General features: G+C 58.7%; 2 non-coding genes and 1 pseudogene across 2 annotated transcripts; all 3 read right to left on the bottom strand.

Annotated features, from left to right (window-relative positions):
- Positions 1-916, bottom strand: part of LOC124731611 — a 4,253-nt pseudogene extending 3,337 nt beyond the window's left edge.
- Positions 917-1,104: 188 nt separating this feature from the next.
- LOC124731615 lies at positions 1,105-1,259 on the bottom strand. The gene has a single exon (XR_007008373.1). It is a non-coding gene; the product is annotated as a 5.8S ribosomal RNA (ribosomal RNA).
- Positions 1,260-1,611: 352 nt separating this feature from the next.
- LOC124731604 lies at positions 1,612-3,526 on the bottom strand. The gene has a single exon (XR_007008370.1). It is a non-coding gene; the product is annotated as a small subunit ribosomal RNA (ribosomal RNA).
- Between the last annotated feature and the right edge of the window lie 1,474 nt (positions 3,527-5,000).

Here is a 5,000-nt window from a genome sequence, read left to right as displayed (position 1 = left end):
TCCAAAGCTGAAGCGCCGCTGACGGGAGCGATTATTCCGCCCGAGAGCATCCCGAGCCAACAGCGGCGCGGTGTCCGGGGCCGGGCCAGGTAGGTCCGTCATCCGGGAAGAACCGCGCGCGCTTGCCGGGAGCCCGAGCGCCCAAAGGGGCGAATCGACTCCTCCAGATATACCGTCCGGGCAGCCAGCCAGGACACCGGGGCTCTGCCCAACAGACGCGAACCGAGGCCCGCGGAAGGACAGGCTGCGCACCCGGGCCGTAGGCCGGCACCCAGCGGGTCGCGACGTCCTACTAGAGGAGAAGTGCGGCCCACCGCACACCCGGAAACACGGCCCCACCCCGCGGCGAGTGGAAAGGCAACCGGACACGACCCCGCCGCGGATTGCTCCGCGCGGGCGGGCCGGCCCCATCTGCCGAGGGCGGAGGCCAGTGGCCGGATGGGCGTGAATCTCACCCGTTCGACCTTTCGGACTTCTCACGTTTACCCCAGAACGGTTTCACGTCACTTTTGAACTCTCTCTTCAAAGTTCTTTTCAACTTTCCTCACGGTACTTGTTCGCTATCGGTCTCGTGGTCATATTTAGTCTCAGATGGAGTTTACCACCCACTTGGAGCTGCACTCTCAAGCAACCCGACTCGAAGGAGAGGTCCCGCCGACGCTCGCACCGGCCGCTACGGGCCTGGCACCCTCTACGGGCCGTGGCCTCATTCAAGTTGGACTTGGGCTCGGCGCGAGGCGTCGGGGTAGTGGACCCTCCCAAAACACCACATGCCACGACAGGCGGCAGCCTGCGGGGTTCGGTGCTGGACTCTTCCCTGTTCGCTCGCCGCTACTGGGGAATCCTTGTTAGTTTCTTTTCCTCCGCTTAGTAATATGCTTAAATTCAGCGGGTAGTCTCGCCTGCTCTGAGGTCGTTGTACGAGGTGTCGCACGCCACACCGCCAGCCGGCTGTGCACGCTACCGAGAAAGTACCGGTATGCGAACCGCCAGGCGACGGGCGCGCATCGCACGTTTGAGGAGACGCGGCCGGCCCCACAGGCGGCCGCGACACTCCCAGGTCTGCGAAGCGGGGCAAACGCCGCGCGCTTCAGTATACGTAGCCGACCCTCAGCCAGACGTGGCCCGGGAACGGAATCCATGGACCGCAATGTGCGTTCGAAACGTCGATGTTCATGTGTCCTGCAGTTCACATGTCGACGCGCAATTTGCTGCGTTCTTCATCGACCCACGAGCCGAGTGATCCACCGTCCTGGGTGATCTTTTCTCAGTTTCCGCCGTCTCTTTCGAGACGGTCGCATAGGCGGGAGTGAGGCGTGTGGCGGCCCCTGTTCCAGCGTTCTGTGTCCAACGGCCTCACGGCCGACGGGCGTCGTACGGCTCCACACCGGAGCGGACAGGCACTCGGGCGAAAGTCATTCAAAACCGGCGCCAGGCGCCAGGTGCCGCAGGCCAGCCGCTCCAGCGCTTCAGCGCTCGTACCACACAACATTGCCGCTAGTTTTGAGAGGCACGCGTGGTTCCGCACGCGGCGCACGGCTACGGCGAGCCGTACAGGTAGCGTGTTGCGCGACACGACACGCACATCGAAAGACAATGCAGTCTAGTCGGTAATGATCCTTCCGCAGGTTCACCTACGGAAACCTTGTTACGACTTTTACTTCCTCTAAATGATCAAGTTTGGTCATCTTTCCGGTAGCATCGGCAACGACAGAGTCAATGCCGCGTACCAGTCCGAAGACCTCACTAAATCATTCAATCGGTAGTAGCGACGGGCGGTGTGTACAAAGGGCAGGGACGTAATCAACGCGAGCTTATGACTCGCGCTTACTGGGAATTCCTCGTTCATGGGGAACAATTGCAAGCCCCAATCCCTAGCACGAAGGAGGTTCAGCGGTTACCCCGACCTTTCGGCCTAGGAAGACACGCTGATTCCTTCAGTGTAGCGCGCGTGCGGCCCAGAACATCTAAGGGCATCACAGACCTGTTATTGCTCAATCTCGTGCGGCTAGAAGCCGCCTGTCCCTCTAAGAAGAAAAGTAATCGCTGACAGCACGAAGGATGTCACGCGACTAGTTAGCAGGCTAGAGTCTCGTTCGTTATCGGAATTAACCAGACAAATCGCTCCACCAACTAAGAACGGCCATGCACCACCACCCACCGAATCAAGAAAGAGCTATCAATCTGTCAATCCTTCCGGTGTCCGGGGCCTGGTGAGGTTTTCCCGTGTTGAGTCAAATTAAGCCGGCAGGCTCCACTCCTGGTGGTGCCCTTCCGTCAATTCCTTTAAGTTTCAGCTTTGCAACCATACTTCCCCCGGAACCCAAAAGCTTTGGTTTCCCGGAGGCTGCCCGCCGAGTCATCGGAGGAACTGCGGCGGATCGCTGGCTGGCATCGTTTATGGTTAGAACTAGGGCGGTATCTGATCGCCTTCGAACCTCTAACTTTCGTTCTTGATTAATGAAAACATACTTGGCAAATGCTTTCGCTTCTGTTCGTCTTGCGACGATCCAAGAATTTCACCTCTAACGTCGCAATACGAATGCCCCCGCCTGTCCCCTATTAATCATTACCTCGGGTTCCGAAAACCAACAAAATAGAACCGAGGTCCTATTCCATTATTCCATGCACACAGTATTCAGGCGGGCTTGCCTGCTTTAAGCACTCTAATTTGTTCAAAGTAAACGTGCCGGCCCACCGAGACACTCAATAAAGAGCACCCTGGTAGGATTTCAACGGGGTCCGCCTCGGGACGCACGAGCACGCACGAGGCGGTCGCACGCCTTCAGCTCGCCCCACCGGCAGGACGTCCCACGATACATGCCAGTTAAACACCGACGGGCGGTGAACCAACAGCGTGGGACACAAATCCAACTACGAGCTTTTTAACCGCAACAACTTTAATATACGCTATTGGAGCTGGAATTACCGCGGCTGCTGGCACCAGACTTGCCCTCCAATAGATACTCGTTAAAGGATTTAAAGTGTACTCATTCCGATTACGGGGCCTCGGATGAGTCCCGTATCGTTATTTTTCGTCACTACCTCCCCGTGCCGGGAGTGGGTAATTTGCGCGCCTGCTGCCTTCCTTGGGATGTGGTAGCCGTTTCTCAGGCTCCCTCTCCGGAATCGAACCCTGATTCCCCGTTACCCGTTACAACCATGGTAGGCGCAGAACCTACCAATCGACAGTTGATAAGGCAGACATTTGAAAGATGCGTCGCCGGTACGAGGACCGTGCGATCAGCCCAAAGTTATTCAGAGTCACCAAGGCAAACGGACCGGACGAGCCGACCGATTGGTTTTGATCTAATAAAAGCGTCCCTTCCATCTCTGGTCCGGGACTCTGTTTGCATGTATTAGCTCTAGAATTACCACAGTTATCCAAGTAACGTGGGTACGATCTAAGGAACCATAACTGATTTAATGAGCCATTCGCGGTTTCACCTTAATGCGGCTTGTACTGAGACATGCATGGCTTAATCTTTGAGACAAGCATATGACTACTGGCAGGATCAACCAGGGAGCTGCGTCAACTAGAGCTGAGCAGCCGGCCGCCCGGGAGTGTGTCCCGGGGGCCCGCGCGAACACGCAAGCGTCCGCTCAATCATTCTGCAAACAGGAGGAGGCTGAGCTCCCCTGCACAATACACCTCGAAACCCTCTCAGGTCCCGGCGGCGCGCAGCGCCGTCCCAAGTACTTGGTCGGGTTCGAGAGAGGCGCAATCGCCCGGAGTTAGGCGAGTAGACGCTTTCGGTGCGACCACCCGTGCTCCCAACTGAGCTTGCCGCTGCCGACAGAGGCCCGGGAGCGTGCTGTCGTGGCATTGCCGGCGGGAGACAACACGCGCCACCTACGGTGACCGGCAGCTCCAACGCCAGCGCCACAGAAGGACAAAAGCCCCACTTGGGTGCCGAAGCGAACTCTCCCAGCACAGCGCACGCGCCAACACATCCGCACAGCTGCGATACAAACCACCAGCGAGAACCGCTGGGGCGACCGAGCAGCAGACGGCGTCGCGGCGCCGAGCGCCGGGCGGCGGCGCATCCTCAACGCACACAGTCCTCAATCGGACCAGCACACTGAAGATGTCCACCGCGCTTCGCACCGGGCCCGCGAGGACCTACTTTGGCCGCACGGCGCCGCGCGCAGGGTGCGCCGGCGCGCAGCTGCGACGCCTGCCGCGTCCGTCGGCCGGCGCGCCTGCCACTGGCCGCCCCCACCAGCCGGCTGTAGCGCGTGCGCCCACGCACCGCGCGGCCAGCACGCCGGGAGGCGCCCCCTCACCGGCCGGGGACGGTCCCACCCAGCCACCGCCGCGTATCGCTTCACACCCAGATGCCGTTCAGTTTCGTCGGCATGGTGGGTATCGCTGGAACAACCGGTTAGTACCTCAACCTATCGTCGCCATCACCGATTCACCCCTAGCGAGAACAACCGCACCACAACAGGTTACCATTTGTTCATTTGCGTAACTTCACCAGAAAACGCAGGCGTCCATCGCCATTTGCAACTTCAACGATTATTGCATGCCTGTGTCAGGTGTCACGCCACACTACGTCTGCCCACATACACGCAACAAAATGTGCACGCCTAGACAATACGTGGAAGGTGGCCCCCGTACGTATGCGATGTCCATTGCTCGAACGACTGTCAACCGGCCTCTGTAGCATGTCGCAGATATGGAACGCGGTGCACCATGCCATCACGGTGTGTGAGGAGAGACGACTAGGTCCGAATACATCAACAGACAGCTCATGCTGATCGCCATCCACGGCGTCCGTTCCTCCCACACGTCTCTATGGCGTACCACACTGCAATCCAGCTCTCATAGGGAGACGACACGTAGCTGCGTGCACAATATTTGCACTGTATGGTCCGCCGTTTTTGGGCGCAGTCGTTGTGCGGTCACACATGTGCCACGATGTATCATTCAGTACATAAGGACGAATGTGCAGTACAGATTGTGGTTCACGCGTACGGACATCAGCGGACAGTTG

This window comes from Schistocerca piceifrons, unplaced genomic scaffold, assembly GCF_021461385.2.
Source record: "Schistocerca piceifrons isolate TAMUIC-IGC-003096 unplaced genomic scaffold, iqSchPice1.1 HiC_scaffold_1295, whole genome shotgun sequence".
NCBI classification, from domain to species: Eukaryota; Metazoa; Arthropoda; class Insecta; order Orthoptera; family Acrididae; genus Schistocerca; species Schistocerca piceifrons.
Note: the sequence above shows the minus strand (reverse complement) of the source record. Positions and strands in the feature narration are given on the sequence as shown.